This window comes from Dipodomys spectabilis, unplaced genomic scaffold (assembly GCF_019054845.1).
Source record: "Dipodomys spectabilis isolate Male_0828 unplaced genomic scaffold, ASM1905484v1 ptg000006l, whole genome shotgun sequence".
In the NCBI taxonomy this organism is placed as follows: Eukaryota; Metazoa; Chordata; class Mammalia; order Rodentia; family Heteromyidae; genus Dipodomys; species Dipodomys spectabilis.
Genome location: NW_024870683.1, coordinates 1,984,793 through 2,005,587, shown reverse-complemented (window position 1 = coordinate 2,005,587; position 20,795 = coordinate 1,984,793). Strand labels below are relative to the sequence as shown.

Below are 20,795 nucleotides of genomic sequence, written 5' to 3'. Positions count from 1 at the left end.
TGTTTTCCATTGTGACTTACAGATGAGCTAGTAGAAGCCCAGAATCCAAACTCCTGAAAGGAGTTATTCTAGCAAATGCTTCCCAGTAAACGCGTGTCATTCATTGCTAGATGTGTATTAGTGAGTCCTTGGCCTATGTCACCTGGATTGACACTTCTGCCACTTGGGGACATAGGAGTTTGGAGATGTTTTAGTTTTCTAGGGTTGTTATAGCAAACCCCCATATACTGTGTGGCCTAAGACAAACAGAAATGTATTCTCTTGTTCTAGAATCCAGTAGTCTGCAATCTGACTGTCACCAGGGGCATGCTTCCTCCAGGACACCAAGCCAAGATTCCTTTGCAGCCTCTGTGGTTGCTGGCAATCTTTGATTTTCCAGGTGTATCTTCTCTGCTGTCATAGTGACAGGAGATTCTCCACGTATCTGTGCATCTCTTTAAATGCAGTTTAACATGGCTTTCTCATAAGAACATGTACTGTTCTCTGAATGTAGTGCTCAGTCTAGGATAGTGGGGTCTGGTGTGACCTTCTTTTAACTGCATTGCATTTGCAATGACCTTTTCTGAAAAGAGGTCATATTACAGTCACTAGGTATTAGGACTTAGACACATCTTTTGGGAGGACACCACTTGATCTATGACAAGTTATATGGTATAGAGAACCTTAATGGTGACAGGGTCTTGCAGCATCTATAGCATGTGGGGAAAAAAAATGGTTTCAAGGCAATCATTAGGCTAACCCAGAAGTGCTTGGCCATGGGAGTTGGTTGGAGAGGAAGGTACTGTATGAACAGCTAGTATTATTGTTAATTCTCATCTATCTGGTAACATGATCACCTAGACATTGTCTCTGAGTCTAATCTGCATAGTTACTATACTTACAATAATAATTTAAGACAATAAATCAGGATAATATTTATTTAGCAATTCCTAAGTGCCACCCTGCATTTTCTTGAGTTCTCCTAGTCACAACACAATGTAGATGAAAATGTGGAAATATTCAGCAATTTACCTAAGATCTCAGAGATTTAAAAAAAAAAAACCACAGAATGAGGATTTAAGTTTTTGTTTGTTTGTTTGTTTCTGAGACAGGCCTCACATTGTAGCTCAGCCTGGCCTGGAGCTCATAACCTCCTTCTCAGCCTCTTGAGTGTTAGATTATAGGCTTGTACCACCATACCTGGATTCTGCAGTGTGTGTGTGTGTGTGTGTGTGTGTGTGTGTGTGTGCGCGCGTGTGTGTGTGTGTGTGTTGTGAGTGTGTGGGTCCTAGGGCTTGAACTCAGGAAATAGGTGCTGTCCTTGAGCTTTTTTGCTCAAGGCTAGTGCTCTACCACTTGAGGCACAGCTCCACTTCACATTGTCATATTACAGGGCTAGAGTTGTAAAAGATCAGGTAAAATGCACTTGTATGTGTCTATGCATCTAGTAGACTATCTCATTCTGAAAAAGATTTGGAACGGTTAAAAGAAATATATACAAGATAGTAAAGAGTGATTAAAGAAATTAAAATGGAAGGAAAATAAGGAAGATAGAAAGATAAAGTGAGAAATATAATTAGAATGTAACAATGCATTTTATAATATCCAGAGCCAATATTTCAGAGAGTTATACATTTGTCCCCAAGGACAAATGTTCCTACAAGGAAAGAAAAAAGGTGATCTATTAAAATTTCATAGTACCCAAAAAATAAAGCACCCACAAAGCTAAGTCCTTAATGGAAGCACAACTTTTCTTACTGCTGAATTCTGGGAGAAATGTCTCCTTGAAGGCCTTCAAAAAGAGATTGCTCACAAGAATGCTTATGTCACTGAGCAAATCTCTCCAAAGCACTGTGAACACTTTTTGTGCTTTGTTCTTTGCATTTGAACTTTGCTAATCATCACTAACAAGATTAATTTTTATAGAATCGAGTCGATTAATCTTCTTATGAGTTCTTACCAACAGGGTCAAACTTCAAAAAGTACTTTTCCATGTCAGTATAAACCCTTGTATTTTCAACCCTCATAATTTGGTTTATTTATTTATTTATTTTGAGGAACTTTATAATAATTATAATTGTGTCATCTTTAAGTAGTTGTACAAACGGATTTCAATTCAACATGTCAGTTTGTGAGTACAGTGCATCCTGATCAATGTCACTCCCTTCATCATTCTCCTCCATCCCTGCCCATCCCACCCCAATTTTCCTAGCTCCATGAGTGTGTATATTATAACTACTACATTCTCCCTTCCTCTCTTCATTTATCCACTCCCCTCCCTTTGTCCTCTCCCTCCCGACCCCCAATACCTCAAGTCCTAGCTTCCTGATATTTATTTTGTTAGACTATATGCTCGTTGTGCAAAGGAATTACACCAGCGGCGTTCTCCCTTGCTTATTTCCTTTGATTTGGAATCCATGTATGTGTGAGTCATCAGGTAACAATATAACATTTTTTGTCTGCAAACAAGCCATAATCAAACACATACCCATATACCCCCCGCCCCCGACCGCCCTCTCCCCATTAGACTCAGAGATGAGATTCCTGAGGGATACCTGAGAAAGACCTTGCATTTTCCTTATAGCAGTAACCTCCACATGCTGCAGGGCCGATGATTTTTGAACTTGTCTTTGTGCAGGCGGATGTTTCCTGCCAGTTGCAGCTCCTTGGCAGGCACTCTGCAGGGTGCAGTGGGTTTTTGTTTTTCTGGTATAGAGCTGCAGAAAGCAGTTCAGCAGTTCAGCTGGATGGGGAAGCATTTCTTCCTCATCATCCAAAGTGGGGAAAAGTGTGATCACACGTGGTATTCTCAGGGGTAGTCAGTGTGGAGAGATTGCCCGGACGTTTCCAGAGCCTTTGCCCAGATCTATCCTGTATTTCCTATTACAGGTACAGAAGACCTTTTGGGAAAACGATTTGTAGGCACCAGAATCTTTCATTTCATCAGAACTGGGAAACAAGACATCTACCAAAAGTTTATACACACTAGCTTTCCACATAGATGTGCTTTTGATGTGAGATATATACTGTTCTGCATGGACTAGTCCTAACCAGGCAACCTGGGATCTGATCCTACATAATGTGATTTCTTTTTTTCTCCTGAAAGAACCTCTTCGTAAATTAGATCTCATAAAATTGAAAGCCAAGATAGCCTCCTAGTCTCCAAATATTATAAGTAATTAAACATTGCCACACCCCTTGGGACTATTAGCTTTGTAAACTTGATTTTCCTTAAGAGAAAAACCTTCAGCATGAGAAGAACCCTGTGAGGAGCCCCAGAACCAAAGCTTTTTTATGCCCAAAGGAGATGCAGTTAAGAGAGCCAGAAGTTAGGAATGTCTTACAAATATCCCCACCAGGACAGGGTAGTAATCCTCCTTGCCAAAGGTGGTAACATTGTTTCTTATGAACAGTCCCTAGGCCAACAGTGGTGAAAGTATCTACTGCATAGACATGTTATGCAGATGTGAATCTATCATCCACTCACATCCATCTCTGAGGATATGGTATCTGAGGCAAGGAGATGGTAGAAGGCTCAGGTCTTCATAGAATGTTCAGCATTTTAGACAATAAAAATAAAATTACCAGGTTTTAGAAGTACTGTGAATAAAAGAAACAGGGCAAGAGATATGTAAATGACCCCCGAAGCAAAGTCAGTCATGCAGAAATCTGGAAAAAGAACATTATGAGCAAAGAGGACCGCTAATTCAAAGTTCTTAATGGGAAAGAGCTTGAAATACTTATTTATTTACATACTGAATGTCTTTTCCTTTTTAAAAACATTATCTTTAAATAATGGTACAAAGGAGTTTTGATTTAACCTGTTAGTTCATGAGTACAATGCATCTTTTTTTTTTTTTTTGGGTCCGGTCATGGGGCCTGAACTTTGGGCCTGGGCGCTGTCCCTCAGCTCTTCAGCTCGAGGCTAGCGCTCTACCACTTGAACCACAGCGCCACTTCCAGCTTTTTTTCTTTTTGCTTATGTGGTGCTGAGGAATCAAACTCAGGGCCTCAGGCATGCAAGGCAAGCGCTCTACCACTGAGCCACCTTCCCAGCCCAAGTACAATGCATCTTGATCAATATCTCCCCTTCCATCGTTCTCTTCCCTCCATCTCTCCTAACCCCACCTATCCCCTCCAGTTCCATTTTCACATGTGTACATTAGTGACATATGTGAATGACTCTGTTTTCCTATTCGTCCTCTCTCCATTCATCTGTTCTCTCCTTGGCCACAACCCTCACTGGATATTTAAGCACAAAGATTAGATAGATTGGAGCAAAGGAAATGGAGTAGCTGGGACTAGCATGGCTGGGATGGAGTAGAGCTTGGCTGACCAAGTTCCACTTCCATTCTAAGACTAATGAAAACACAGACAGGCTTTTTGAAACAGGAGAGTGGTATGATGTGATGTTGGGGTGGGAACAGTTTGGAGAAGGGCCAGAAATGGAACCTAGGAGGCAAGATGGAGACTAGGAGTTATAACACCTAGACAAAGATAGGAAAGAAAGAAGCCGACTTAGGGCATGCTTTCATAAATTAGTAAGCCTAGGCTAACACCTGTAATTACCAAAGGCAGTTTCTGAGAATATCATTGCTTATCCATTTGGTTATAAGTTCTTTTTATTTTTTTAACCAAATGTTTTATGCTGGCCCTGGATCTTGAACTCAGAACTTCACCGTCTTGCTCAGATCTTTGGCTCGTGGCCGGAGCACCATCACTTGAGCCATGCCTCCAGTTCTAGAATGACAATGTTTTGATAATAAATAAGTCATCTCATTTGGCATTAGATCTTTAACTGGATGCTCTTACATGAGATTAGGTTCCTTATCCTTTAGACAGTTATATAAATAATTTACTGAATTAGTCTTCGGTTGGTGTTGTGTCTTCAGTTTCCTGGGTTTGGCTTCAGGTTTCAATTTCTGAGAGTATCTCTAATGTCATTGATCAGTGTACACAGAAAAAGTGCATTTCCTATATATTTTAACATTTAAATAAAATGTGCTCCAAGATATATTTAAACCATGGATAATCTATCTGTAGTCAATTTATATTGGAATATAAACACACAATATAATCATATAATTAAAAAATTATGCATCAGAAGTTAAGAAAATGATTCTAGTGTGTTAAGAAAATGATTCAAATCTGTTATTAAATACAGATTAAATCCTATAGCGAGTAACATCTATTCTTTCTGATTTGATTATTAAAACAAATCTCAGAAATGCCTAATTCTCAAAAATGTTTCTGTGTTCTAACACCTCCTCAAATGTACCAGGGTTTGTTGGGATGGGTTCAGGATGCTTCTGTCAAGCTACAGCAGCCTTTTTTATATCACAGAAATATTAGTTAAATGAAGTAAAGTTTTTGCATTTGAAGTGAATTTTTCTACAACTTTGGCACCTTGGATGGTTTATCTACAGTAGAATCTAGTCTACAATGTCTTTGTTTTAAATTTGTATTCGTGTCTGATTTGGTACACATCAATTAGATTTGTTATTTTGGCAAATAATCTTAATGTTCTATAAAAATCTTAAGACTTTGGGATATTGGCTTATTGTTAAAAGTAAAAATGCATTAAAAAATACAGAATGGCTATCCATCATACAAAAAGCCCTGACATGTCGCCTTCATAGCCTTCCATCTGCCAAGACACCAAATGAAATTCTTATAGACATCATCATCTTCATTTCTAAAGAGACTATCCCAAGGGAATAGGCAGTTATCTTTCTCTTAGCATCTGTCTTTCTCGTTTTCTCTGTCTCTGTCTCTTTGTCTCTGTCTCTCTCTCTGATTTAGCCTAAGCCATTCAGATCAGCAATTCTAAAACAAACTGTCAGCCTTCTGTGACAAAGCTCTCTATTATTCTTTTCCTCTCCCTGCTGAATTCTTAGCCACCACCCCCAGACATTGGCTGGCCCCTTTCTGGGAGGAGGAGGACTTTATAGTCCTAAGTGGGAGCATGGATCAGTCACTTCAGAGCATGAGAAGGGCTGACCCATGGTTCCCCAGTTCAATGACATGGGAGTCAGGATCCAGGCATCCCATTCTCTATGAATAATGAGCTGGAGATGACCAATCTGGAGGGGTACATGTTCGGAGAGGAGAGATATCTAAAAACTAGAAGGGAAAAGGAAACACGGGAGGAAACAACCACTACGATTGATAAGCTAATGACCTTTATGTCCCCTTCTGGTCACTTTGTCCATCTACTTCAATGCCAAGACCAAGTGGCCTACAAGGACACCATTAGACAAGGCAACAAGACCCACAGCTCCACCCTAACGAACAAGGTACCATAAATGAAAATTAAGGCAGAGACTAATGTAGCCTCTCTCCGCCCCCCCCCCCCCACCCCCCGCCAGCATCCTGACCTGCCTGCCTGGCAGGTGAAGAGTCAGAGGAGATGTAATGGCAGAGATCAGAGCAATGCAGGGCTAGGAGTCAAGGACTCTGGGAAGCCTCTCAAAGGAAGAAAAGGAGCTGTGTGTGGATGGCTCATGCCTGTAATCCTAGCTTTGTGGGGGTTGAGACAGTGAGGGGCATAGGTTTCCATAAGCCTGTTTTATGGTATTTCAACATAAAATTAAAGGGCAAAATTATAATGCTATCTAATTTGATATGCAGGGTGGTTCTTAAGTTGTAAACAATATCTAGAAATAAGGCGGTGAGCTGGTGGTGACAGAGGAACTGCTGTCCCCTTCCACCCATCTCTATGTTCAACATCATTTGGTCTCTTTAGCTTCCTGACAGATAAATGCATTTTCAGTATCAGACTCTGATCTCACAACTTCTTCAGTTTTTCTCTGCTGGCCTTCATAAGAAAACTGAAGTTCAGTTTAGACATGATGTCATATCTGGATTCAAATTTGCATTGGGAGGGTCATAAACAAAAACTTAGAGTAGTGCTACCTTGACTTTCTTTTAGGACAAAGTTGAGTTCTTCTTCTGTGCTTTCATAGATTACCAACACGAAAGTTGAGAGCCTTCACTGTTAGAATATACTGTTTTCCTCTACTGGTACAAGAGATAAAAATAAATAAATAAAAAGCCACATTTATTTCCTGCTTTGACTTGTCCTTCAGTAGATGGGACAGTGACATAGAATGATACCATTCTACTGAGAAACATCAAGAGTGGAAAACAAATTAGTAAGTTCTGTAGTTTCAATCCTAGGAAATAGGAGTGTTCATTTCGTGGGGCATCCATGGTGAATATGTGAGTTAGTCATCTTAAGTGACTTACTCATCTTAAGTGATTATTATTCTACTTGTCAAAGACAGATAATAAATGTGTGAAGTGGACACAGGTCCTTTGCATGAGTGTTTAGTGAGAATCTCAATTCAGCTTACTGAGACTATCATGAAAGTAATTTGTTGACACAATGCCTTTGCTTAGTGAGCCTAAATGGTTAATAGGCTTGCTTTCTTGGTCATCCTTTAGAGAAGGTTTTTATTTGATTCATGAATCATAAGGAAACAGGACTGGGTTACAGACCATTTTTCTTTGTTCCTTAGTCATTTCATACATGAAAGAGGTAAATCAGCAGTGGCTCTAAGGCACACAAATGCATTTACCCTTTAAGGACTTTGTTAAAATATTCCAGTGGATAAAACCCTAGTACTTTATTCCTGTTGCATTAAAAAGAGGACAATAGGCCCCAAATAATTTTAGAAACTTTAATTATGATAAATTGGCTGGCCAATTTATTTTTTAAATTCACGATTCTTTTCTAGCTTGTTTATTGGATGGTAACATATGTATAGGCAGATAAATGTAATGTGTTTTTAAAAGCCTGCATTAAAATCTTGCTCTTTCTGAATGAGGGGTTTGCAACCCCTGCAGCCCACAGTCCTAGTCTGACTTGCAGAGATGTTGTGTTTGCTCATGGAAAACAATTACCCTTCCTTCCTTCCTTCCTCCCTTCCTTCCTTCCTTCCTTCCTTCTTTTTTTCGTCCGTTGTAGGGCCTGAACTCCTGGCCTGGGCGTTGTCCTTCAGTTCATCAGCTCAAGGCTAGTGCTCTACTACTGGAGCCATAGTGCCACTTCTGGTTTTTTCTGCTTCTTTGGTGTTGAGGAATCGAACCCAGGGCCTCATGTATGCAAGGCAAGCACTCTACCACTGAGCCAACTTCCCAGCCCTCTTTCTTCTTTTTAATTGCTAGCCTGTAACACAGATTATACATTCAATTACAGATTTCTAGATATTCTTGAAAAAAGTCAGGAAATCCAGCCATGTTGACTCTTTATCCCCACAAATATCTGCAGGCAGTACTGAGACTGCCTCCTTTTAATTGTGCTTGGTGCACAGCATTGCTTAACTACTGACAGTTAAAAATGCATTTTGAATAGGAGACCAAGATCCTACTGCTCAGGGTTTTCTCTGTTGGTCTAGCTAAGAAAATTCTGAAGTTGAAAATAAGTTAAGTTTTATGAAGTCAAAGGTGTATTAAAAGAGATTAGGGTCATGAATAAAAACTGAATGTACTGCTACCTTGAACTTTCTGTTAGTGAATTCTTACCTTCTTTTAAGTTTGTCCAACTATGCATTCACAAATTATCAAAACCATGACAGAACCAGTCCTCCCCTCCCTAACACACACATCCATCCATCACACACTCTAATAACTCCTCTAATTAAAGGCCCAGCACAGCTCATGAGATTCCCAGAGCCAATTAAACAATGATCACCCTTGTACCTCCTACTAGATTGGGGAGTAGCTTGGCAAATGCTGTGATTGATATGAAAAGTAGCAACGTCTTTTTAAGCACATTTAACACTGTTGTTATTCTATGAGGCACAAGCTTTCAACACAGCAGCCTTTTATCCTCTGTGCTTTTGGTGCGGGAGAACACCATGAAGGCAACATGCACCCCAGAGTTCTCGTGGGCTGGGAATCAAGGCCCTGAGAGGGGGTAGGCGCTGGAGAATGACAGTGCAGGGAGGAGAGGGGAGGGGAGCTGGCAGCTGTTATCTGAATAGCATTTCCCTCTCCCATTATCTGCTGTCCAGAAACTCCATGCATTCATATTCATGCTTTCTATTAGTGCCTTGTATCAAGTTAGCTCCCTATGCACATCTTTCCTTGTCTGTCTGGGAGTTTCATGTTGATGTGCTAAGAATCCTTAGACTGCTTCAGAATAAGGATCAACTAGTAGAAATTGGAGTGCATTGGTAGAGAATCTATTGGTAGGAATTTAATTAAATACAAGAAGCTAAAGCCAAATCTATAGATGTTAGCTTAACACTCACCTGCCATACTTATTTCCATTAAATTTCCTACTTATCTAGTGATAAATTTGTTCTACATGTGTGAAGACTAGTTTTATGCTGATTAAGGAAAAATGGAGAGGGAAAAACCCGAGAGAAGGTGAGGGAAGGGGTGATATTGTCCAAAAAGTAATGTGGTCTTTACCTGATATATATATATATATATATATATATATATACACACACACACACACACATATATATCACCCTTATCATAACAATTTTAAAAATGTTAAAGAAAAAGATGGAGATTTTATCTTCTAATTATGAACTAGTATATACTTAGTTTAGAAAATACAAAAACCACAAATATTAAGGGAAATATAAAGAGGAAATTTAAAATCACCCTAGCTAGGGGGTAATTATTTTTACCTTCAGTTTCAGTTAAATATGTAAATATGATTTTTAAGGAACTGAGAGAATTATTGACAGAACATTTCATTATCTACTTATTTCTTTTATGCTTTTACATACTTTGTATTCATCATAAATACTACCGTACATATCATATAAAAGCTTTTAAAGTGTTTTATAGAATTTCAATATTTAGATACTCCATGATATTTAGAAAGTTAGATTTTATAAATTTGAATGACAGAGTTGTGATAAAGACTTATATAATGTTTATCCCCATGCTTCATGAAAAATCCATGGTTTTTCTTTAGGAAAAATTCTCAGAGTGACTATGAGTCAAAGTGTGGTTGGGCTATAAAGTGATATCTACTAAGTTTGTAGGAATTAAATCTCTCATGGCATTGTATAAGACCCTAAAACTGGCATGTCTTCTCAGGTTATCTCTCTAGAAGTTTCTCAAAACATTCTTTTGACAATGTTTTCCCCAAGTCAAAAACTAATTCCTTGCTGGAGTTCCTTGGACTCTATATAGGAAGAGGAAAATAGAGTCCTGCCATTTCTTGAAATGTATAGAAGAAATGAGAGTCAATTTTAACGATCATTTTAACTCACATTTGTTTTAACTCATGTGTGGAACACTAACTCTCCTGCAAAAAAGTATAAATGTCTGCTGGGGAACATGTTTTTGCTTCGAGAGCCCTTGGGACCAAGAAAATAGAATGCTTAATCACAACAGCATAATGGGGCCACAGGGGTGCTGAAGGCATTAATTAAGGAAAGAGTTTAAAGTTCTCTAGAAGTCTCAAGAGTTCACAGTGGATGGATTCCTTTACTTACAAAGACTAGTAGGTCTGACTGCCTGGGGTGGCTGTTTAAATCATTTAAATATAAGAGCACACTTAATTACAGTTTCCTTTTTGCAAATCGGATGCATTATAGTTATTGACATCCTATTGAGAAGGTGAGTCACAGTGAACGACACCCTTTATTTTGGACACTTAGGCTATAGAATTAAACTTGACATATACCTGGAGAAGATCGAGAAGTTGTTATCTCACTGCCATTGTGCCCAAGGTCCCAACTCACAGCAGAAGAGCCACTCACTCAAAGACAGGCCTTTGAACAGACCAACTCATGCTCTGATCAGAAAAATTGTGTGTGAAAAGATTACATTTGGACATATGCTTCCTAGAGTTGTCTGAGAAAACATTTTCAGTGGCTTTTCTAAGCTTAAAGGTTTCCAACTCCAGTAAGAGAACTGCATTTTTCTAACATGGTTTATTTGGCAAATTTAATCCAATGCATAGCCTACAAAATTAAGAAGTGTGAGGGGAGGAGTAGGTCAGGGAGGGATGGGTGAGAATGTTGAAAGGGGTGATATTGATCAAGATATATTGTATTTGTAAACTGTTAAATGACAACTCCTTTGTACAACTACTTAAAGATAATAATAAAAGGAGAAGACAAGTGCAGGTGAAATGAGCTAATTGTTCAAGTTGAGGCTAAGGAACCAACTTGGTTGGAAAACTTGCTACATTTCATTAGAAACGATGACAGTTTTACTCGTTTGTTCTTTAGTGATCCTTAATTACTTAGAAAACCTATAGATTGGAATAGCCTAGAAGATGAACCTGTTCCATACCTTGTAAGAGAATCTATGCTATTATAAAATACTGTTTTATAAAAGATATTGTCTCATTGCTCCACTTGCAAATGTAGTTTTGTAGATCTGTGAGGAGATAAAGACTCTCCTGGAGAAGAGAAGAATGTTCTAGGTCTTAAAAAATTTTTTTTTATTGTAAAGATACTGTACAGAGGGGTTACAGTTACATGAGTAAGGTAATGAGTACATTTCCTATCAAGCATTGTCACCCCCTCCTTTGTTTTTCCCCTACCATCCCTTCCTTCCCTACCTCCCCAGCTCCTCCTTTCTTCCTCCCTACCCCCAAAATTGTAAAGAAATCTCATTGCTACGATGGGTCATCCTGTATCCTTATTTCAGCATTTTTTCCCCCTCTCCAAATTAGAAAAATGTGTATACAAGATGCAGGGCACTGAATCAAAACAGTGAAAACAGGGGTTATACCATGGGAAGAAAACATACAAAAGAAACAAAAAAAAATCACATAGTACATTATAAGTACATTAAAAAGAACATCAAGAAAGATAAAACCACTTGTGTCCCTATCTTGGGGTTCATTTCACTTGTCATCATCTTATATGGTCCTATTTACATAGCTTTTGACCTTTTCTGTTTGTCCTAGACATATGCTAGTTATTACAGATAAGGGAAACCATGGGAATTATGTTTCTTCTGCTTGGCTTACTTCACTTAATAGAATTTTTTTCCAAGTCTTTCCATTTCCTAACAAATGGGGCGATGTCATTCTTTCTGATGGAGGCATAGAATTCCATTATATCTATATCTAGATATATCACATTTTCTTGATCCATTCATCTACTAAGGGGTATCTGGGTGTAGGTCTTTTTTATGTTATATGAAAGGGAATCCTTGAAACTTTTTATATTTTTAACATGAAAAGTCCAGGAATATCCTTTCCTGATGGTTCTTTATCAAGTAGTGCTGGTATTGTAATTGTGAGTGGCCTCTCTCTGCTCCTGACAGATGAAGCCAGATGAGGAGACAGAGTGATGGGGGAGGGGACATGTTGGCACAAGCTGACAAGTTGGAAGATGGAGGGCCTTTGCCTCCAATTCCATCTTCTCAGGCATCACAGGCACAAAAGTCTAAACTGGGCTTTTTTGGACAACCTAATTTTGATCCTAGCCAATGGGCACCTGATGGTCACTAGCTCTTGCTGTGATCCAGTCTTGTGACATTGTTTTGATGTTTTCCTCAGATTCCTGGGCATCCCAGATCCACGATGTTCCTGGTTCCTTACTGATAAAGGGGCCAGATGACTTAAAAAAATATTTCCTCTTATTCTTTTAAGGTAAAGCTGACTTAGTCGGTTAATTATTTGGGGAGTGAGGCATAAGGGTATGAGACAAAACAGAAACAGTGAAAAACAAACTGGCTAGTACTGGCAACAAGTCAACTCATTCATCAGCTTCAGGGATACGTGACACTTGTGTCATAACTAAGAAATCTGAAGTTTGAGCTGTGGACACTGGTGGTTCATGCTACCCAGGAGGAAGAGATCACAGTTCAAGACTAGCCTGGGCCAAAAGTTCACAAGAACCCCATCCCCACCAATAAAAAGCTGAGCATGGTAGCATATATGCCTATCTGTCATTCCAAGTATGTAGGAAGCATAAGTAGGAAGATCATGGTCTAGGCTACACTGGACAAAAACCAGCAAGACACTGTTTGAAAAATAAAGCAAAAAGTCTTTGAGGGGCATGGCTCAAATGTTAATGCACTTGCCTAGGAAGGCTCTGAGTTCAACCTCCCAAGGTGGGGGGGGAGAGAGAGAGAGAGACAGAGACAGACAGAGAGACAGAGACAGAGAGAGGGGGAGGAGAGGGAAAGAGAGGGAGGGAGGGAAGGAGGAAGGGAGGGAGGGAAAGAAAACACTTAAGCTCATTTATACTTTTATACACTGAACAGTGAATTCCCTGAATTTTTCTAGGATCCATGCCTCCGTTTATTTATTGCTTTGCATCCTAAATTGAGTGACTGCATTGAGTACAGTAGCCCCTTGGAGTTACACAGTTGGGCTCTGGACACTGGAGGAGCTCACAGCCCATTGAAGGAGACCTGGCTACTCTGTACTGGGTGTTGTGATGAGATATACTCAGGGTGTGCAGGCATATGGATGAAGTCATTATCCCTGCCTCAGGTCTTTCCTGATTCCCTTAACTTATTTACTTACTTACTAACTTATTTATGAACAAGTACTGGGGCTTAAACTCAGGATCTAGGTGCTGTCCCTCAGTTGAGCCACAGGTCTACTTCTGGGTTTTTGGTGATTAATTGGAGAGATGAGAATTTCACAGATTTTCCTGCCAGGGCTGGCTCTGAACTTTGATTTTCATATCTCTCCCCCTCCTGAGTGGCTAGGATTCTAGGCGACAGACCTCAGTGCTCTGCTCATCATTAGTATTTAAAAGTTGATCACCCTTTTAGCTGAGAACCTTGCCACTCAGAATGTAGCCAGTAGCAGCAGTACTGTGTGCAATGCAGTTGGCTGGAAATGCAAGATCACAGCCTTTTTTAGGATTTGTGGAATCATGATGCACATTTTACAAAATCTCCAGGATCCAAATTTTACCACCTAGCCAAAGCTCCTCATATGAGGAATGAAGAGGTGGTGGGATATGGCTACAAAATGTATTTTTGTAGAAGAGTGAGCAGAGAGGTAGTGTTGAGCAGGAAGGGCTGTCAGAATTTAGTAATAATAGCTTCCTATTGGTTTGCCCATTGCTTGTATGGCTAGTATGAATATGTGATCATACTCTTTTTTTCTCTTTAACCTACAAGATTGTAGTACTTGTCCTCATTTTGCACATTAGAAACTAACAGAAGCTCACAGAGACTAAGAGCTGTGTCATGGTCAAGCAATAGCTGAGCCAGGAAGGAAAACCAGGACTGTTATTCCAAAGCTTTGCTGTCCTCTGGGGATCCACAGAGACCCTCAAACACAAGAAACACAACCCTTACAAACTTGCTTTACATTTAGATTCCTTTCAACTGTCAGTTTCACAATAGAAATTTAGTTCATTACACCCAAACAGTTTTAAAACTGGAGTTAATTATCTGCTGCTCTGGTACAATTAATAATTGCTCTCAACATGCTAGCCTGAATTCTGGCAGCTGCTGCTTCCCAGATGTAGTTTTGGTAAATGGTTGAGTCAATTGATGTGCAAATTTGTGATACTAATAATGGATGAATTATTTTCCTAAAAAAATTTCAGATCCATGCTATTTTAAGGGTCATTTGTGTGGAATACCTGTTAAGTACCTGGCCTGAGCCTATTTCTTTGCTTATGGAATATACTTTAAATAGGGGATGCTTGTTGAATTGATTTTTAAAAGTCCATTTGAAAGATCTTTAACTAAAATTTAGTTTTCTTTAAAAAATTTTTTTTCCATTCAGTTTTTTATTTTCTTGCTTAAAAGAAAAAATATGAAGTCTAACAGTGGTGGATTGTAACTGTAATTTAAGCTATTCAGGAGACTGAGATCTAAAGATCATGCATGATTCCAAGCCAGCCCAGGCAGGTATCTCCAATTAGTCAGCAAAAAGCTGGAAGTGGAGCCATGGCTGAAATGGTAGAGCACTAGTCTTGAGCAGAAAAGCTAAGGACAATGCCCAGGCTAAGTTCAAGCCCCAGTTCAGTATGATCCTTGTAACAACTGTGAACTTATAAAGATATTTGAAGAAAAAAATTACTCTTACTCCTAACTCAAATTCATTCTACATCACAGTAGTAAGAAATGTCCATAGCTTGGTTTGCATCCTCCTGCAAACAAGCACAGACAAATATGTACCTACACAGGTATTTCAGTTTTATTAAAAAAAAGTTCTTGCAATTTATCTTTAAGATGTCACGGGCAGACTCCTTCTACTAAATCACATTTACAAAGTTTCTTTTCCTTTATGAAAAAGTATCTCAATTTCAGTGGACGGGTGATAAAGCTGTTTAGGTAGGTCTTACTGCAGTTTAAGGAGATAGATCCTGCAAAATTACAACTTGCATTTTAACGAGATCACTTTACAGGTGGTGACTGACTCTAATGGGTACATAGAATGTATGAAAACACCTATGTAATCTTCAGGGTATGATCTTTAGGAAGCTAGACTAGAATTTGGAAAAAGAACGGTTGATACCAATATATGTCTTTTTCTCCCAGTTTCCAAAAGGAAGCAATTTGATCATTTTTGCAAAGAAACTATCGCTTTTCCTAGCAAAATTATTGTGTGCCTGAATGCTCTAATCACATATTGCATTAAAAAAGTTTTTTTAGTGCTGATCCTGGGGCTTGAACACAGGGCCTGAACACTGTTTCCAAGCTTTTTTCCCACCCAGGCTAGCACTCTACCACTTGAGCCACAACTCTACTGTTAATGGAGATAAGAACCTCACAGACTTCCTTGTCTGGGCTGGACTGAACCATGATCCTCATATTTCAACCTCCTGAGTAGCTAGGATTACAGATGTGAGCCACCAGTGCCTGTATGAGAGGTTTTGAAAGTTCAGAGTGCTAGGCACATTACAAAAATGATCATTCCTCTTTTATCGTCTTCTCCCTGGTACAGTTCATTGTCTACATTTAAAAAATGATCACACAATACGTTGTTTGGGCCTTATTAAACCTTTGCTGCTCTGATTGTCATCCTTGCTGTAGGTCTCTGGCTTTTCTAGATTTTTCTTCTGGCCTCCCCTTGAGTTTCCTACTATTCCCATAGCAGTCAGTGGTATTTATTCATGGTAGTTCTCATTTACCATTTTATTGATGCTATAAGCATGAAGGTCCAATAAAAAGAGCTCTGGAGTGAGTGCCAAGAAACTTAGTTGCGGGTGGGGGGTTGGGGAGCTTGGCCTATGAAACCTTAGATCGTGACACAGGGCTTTTAAGTATCTGTCTTTGAGTAATCTCATAATTCAACAAGCACTTAAGATAATACTTTAAGTTTTTCACTGTGACTATGTGGTAGAGAGGAAACTGTGTGCCTAAACCTCCTCCTCTAAACCATTAGACATATTTAAGACAAGAACTGTGCCTTCTTTATCTTTGTCTCTCCAGGGCCTAGAATTTCCCCTAGTTCTTTGAAAGTCCTCTCTTCCTTTTAGTCCACATTCTAATGAGATATGAGAGGCTTGCTGTCATTGCCATTTTACCTTGGTGGGCTAATGACTCACATTACCTCTTTTGAACTTTCATTAACTCTGAGGTTGGTCCTGATACCTTATTATCCTACTTGAAGGAATCAATAAAACAATTATTGGGAGTGTGATATAATTCATTTGTATAATTTTATTCTCTCTTTCAGTCTCTACCAGTTTTGAACAATCCTTTCCCTTCTGTGAATATTTTAGGCTGGCCTACTGAATTTACTTAATAAGTTAAAAAGTGACCATTTTAAGAAATCCATAAATTGGTTAAAAGACTTTCACTAAGATTTTTACGGTCATCAGAAAATAAACAGATTACTATTGTCTTCATGCTGGAGTAGAAGTGATAAGGAAAGCTGATTAGTCCCATTTCTAGATTAATTTATTCATCCACTCACTCATCTTTTCTCCCAATCATGGACACATTTACTGCAGGCATCTGACATGTAATGCCATATGCTCAGCATGCAGGACCAAATAAAGTCTCTGCTAATGTGGAGCTCATTCTGAGGACAGAGATGAGTAGATAGTTTCCATTGTGTTGAGAGTTGTGGCATGGTAAGCACAGAGGATGGATGCCCAACTTAGATTTGGTGAGGCAGGGACTGTTTCTTAGAGACTGGTCTAATCTCAGATCTGATGAATGAGTATAGGGAGCCAGAGGCTGGGTCAAGAATGACTAAAGGAAGACAGCATCATACAAGATGGACTGAGTGGTACAGTATGCTCCAGGCCCAGGAGTCAAAGAAAGGGGTCCTTGGACTGCAACATTGAGGTTAAAGGAGTAAGGCCAAGAGCGAGAGAGAGCCACAGAGCTATGTTCATTAACTATGTCATAAAGGCAGTAGTGGAAAGCCCTAGAGGGTTCTGTGTATGGGGATATGATCAAATTTGGGCTTTAGAAAGCATTTTCACTACTCTGAGTGAAGGATAGATGGGATCATTCCTAAGTAATTTTGTAAACAGATGTGTGTCTCTTTTTCTTTTTTTTTTCTAGTACATTTAAGAGAATGATTTCATAGCTTCTTCGGTCCATCTCATCTGCCAGGGCCTAAAGGAAGAGCATGACTTGGAGAAATCCATTATACCACTCTCCTTTCTCATTCTGTAATTGCTACTGTCATGAAACAGAAATAGAAAGTAATACGTACCTACATCCACACCATCTAGAGAGAGCTATAGAAGGTAAACAGTTTTCCACAAAATCTTTAGGTCTTTCCTTCTCTTTTATTAAATAAATAAAATTTACAGGTACCTCTATTTTTTATTTTTATTTATGTATTTTTTACTTTTTCCCCCTACACACTTAGCAACTTCCTTGCAGTTCTTAAACATTGAGTCAATGTACATAGAGGATCTAAAACTTTCAATCCTTCTACCACTGCCTCGCAAGTAGCTGGGATTACAGACATGCTCCACTATGCCTGGATCCCATATATGGGATATATATATATATATATACATATATATGTATATATATATATATATATATATATCCCATATATATCTCATATATTGTCACTGTTGACAGACTTGTGGGCAGAATATATATACATATATATATATATGTATATGTGTATATATATTTACTGTTATGGTAATGCAGATCAGCAAAGACCATGACCACTTTTTAGAGAGGATAAGGAGTTTATTACCAATGACCCAAACCAAACTAGTGCCAGAAAGAAGTTCTGATCCCAAGGGAGGGGAAACCCTGCTGTTTATATGAACTAGTCACACACCAAATAGGCATTAATCAGATATACAAAGATCGGGGGACTGACATCAACTTTGGACCAGTGGGCAATGCCTTCTAGAAGCTATGTAAAGTCATGATATCTGTTACTACCCCTTCTGTGTTGTCATTTTAAAATGCCTGTGGGTTTCCCGCTATCCATTCAGATATAGTCTGCCTCCAGCCCACATTCCAGCAACAGCCCCACTGGGACACTTTCCCAAAACTGGGTGCTAGAAGGTCCCTTGGCTTGGTAACTTTGTCTACTTCGTTGCTGTACACATGTGAATGAACCCACAGACAACATAATACCATTTACAGTTTTGTTTTAGCTTGCATTGACTGTTGTAGAGATACATCATCTCTACCAAGAGTGGAGAGTCTAAGGTCTTGGAGTCAGCTTGCCCATTAAGTTCCTTCCCTGTATCCCCACCTGTTTACAAAAAGGCTGTTAAGCTTCTATTTTCCTCATACTGTATTTTCCTGGTGTGATGTACAAATCCCTGCCTCAGCTGCAACGGGTCTTTTTACACTCCTCAGAATGTAACTCTTCCCCCATTTCCCGTAGCCCAGGTAACACCTTCTTCTCAGAGCTGTCTCTCCCCTCCAAATTCCCCTGATCCACATAATGTGACCCATGTGATTGCCCATGTGGCCCATGTAACTGTGCCCTAACATTTTGTTTAAATTCCGCCCACACCAGCCAGGCGCCGGTGGCTCATGCCTGTAATCCTAGCTACTCAGGAGGCTGAGATCTGAGGATCGCGGTTCAAAGCCAGCCCGGGCAGGAGAGACCGTGAGACTCCTATCTCCAATAAACCACTAGAAAACCGGAAGTGGTGCTGTAGCTCAAGTGGTAGAGTGCTCACCTTGAGCTGAAGAGCTGAGGGACAGTGCCCAGGCCCAGAGTTCAAGTCCCACAACCACCAAAACAAACAAAAAAAACAAACAAATTCTGCCCACACCTGTCCATTTCTGCTGCCTCCATTCCTGCTTGGAGCAGCCTGGCAGGTCTGTCCCCCAATAAAGCCATGAGCCCTGATCCTTCACTCACCTCTCATTTCTTACATCCTGGTGCGGAAACCCAGGAGGAGTGGTCTGGGTTTGGATGATCCCTCCTCCTGAACCTCCTTGGAGTGAGTAACCTTTACCCTTCTCTGCCAGCCATTTCAGACTTCTGCATGCCTCACCGTGAGATGCTCTTTAGGATACTTCTACCCTTACCCTTGAAGATCAGGAGCTGTGGAGGCACAGCGCCAGGGAACACATGCCCCAAATAATCAAAACCCTGTTGGTCAGGAAGCTGCCCCTTGCTCTGACCCAGGGTGGGATTACCAGCCTGATCACCCACCCCAAGAGACTCTTAGGGATGACATGGTCCTCTACCTCCTCCACAACCTTGACAAGACTGCCCACAGGTCTGTCAGCAGTGACAAATTGAGAGAGGTAATTCAGTGTCCCCATGAGACTCCCTCCCAGTGAATTTTACGCCATCTGGCAGACACCCTCCACCGCTTCACCCACATTGACCCAGCCAGTCCAGTAGGCAATGCTCTCCTCCATTCTCATTTTATTTCTCACTCCTTCCAGGATATCTGGAAATAATTCAAAAAGCTCCAGGATGGCCCCAACACCCCTTCAATGGGAACTCCTCAATATTGCCTTCTATGTGTTTGATAACCGGGAGGAACAGGAAAAATGAAATCGGTGTCAACAAGACCAAGCCAAATATCAGTTTTTGGTTAATGCCTTGCAGGGTTTTGGAAGGGTGTCCAAGCCAGGCCCTTGGGGCCCTGCTTTAAATGTTCTCATCCTGGACATTGGATTAGAACCTGTCCCAACCCTAGACCTCCTCCTTGGGCCATGCCCTCACTGTTGTTGGGAAGTTGACTGCCCCACTGGTCAAAGGATTGGTGGGTCACCACTCCCTTCTAGGGAGGGCAGCTCTGTTCCCCAGAGAGGGATGGGAACCCCTTCCCAGCCTGAATACATGGCCTCATGCCCTCATCTGCCCGGGTTTCTAGGCCTAGCCCACGAAGACTGATGCTTCCCAGGGTCCTCAGCCCCAACGGACATCACTCATTCAGAACCCAGGGTAACGATTTTGGTCTCAGGTAAGCTGACTTCCTTTGTAATAGATACCAGGGCCACCTATTCGACCTTACCTGAGTATCAGGGTAACAACTGCACCTGCTTCTGTAACAGCAGTGGGCATTGATGGCATCATCTAGCATCCTAGGAGGACACTCCCTTTACTTTGTACTTTCCAAGGTTCCCAGTTCTCCCATTCCTTTTTAGTTATACCACACGGCCACATGCCCCTGTGGGGGCCATGATATTCTGTCCAAATTCAAGGCTACACTTACATTCTTTCCCCCATGACCCTCTTCCTTGCCCATACCATCCCTGGCTCACTCCCAGACATAAAGCCCCCTTTCCCCTCCTCAGAAGTAAACTCTGCAGTGTGGGATGTCTTCTGGCAAGATTGAAAAGGTCATTCATGTTATTAAAAGTTATCTTACTAAGCTCTCCTCTGAACTCCATCTACCCTGGACTCAGCTCTTACCTTGCTTGTATTAGTGTCAGTCCTCTGGCCTCAGCCCTTTTGAGCTAACCTATGCCAGCTCTTCTGTACTCTCTACCTCTGCCCT

At 40.3% G+C, this 20,795-nt stretch overlaps 1 protein-coding gene across 6 annotated transcripts in view; it reads left to right on the top strand.

Annotated features, from left to right (window-relative positions):
• Positions 1 to 20,795, top strand: part of Mob3b (MOB kinase activator 3B) — a 180,739-nt gene that overhangs the window by 14,940 nt on the left and 145,004 nt on the right. For 3 of the 6 annotated variants that reach the window (XM_042695863.1, XM_042695857.1, XM_042695859.1), the window contains one exon: positions 20,169 to 20,258. The exons of 2 other annotated variants lie outside the window; for them this stretch is intronic. The gene's annotated coding sequence lies outside the window, so the exon portion shown is untranslated. Of the gene's footprint in view, positions 1 to 17,406; positions 17,595 to 20,168; positions 20,259 to 20,795 lie in introns of all 6 variants that reach the window. One more of the 6 variants, XM_042695858.1, reaches the window with a different exon arrangement.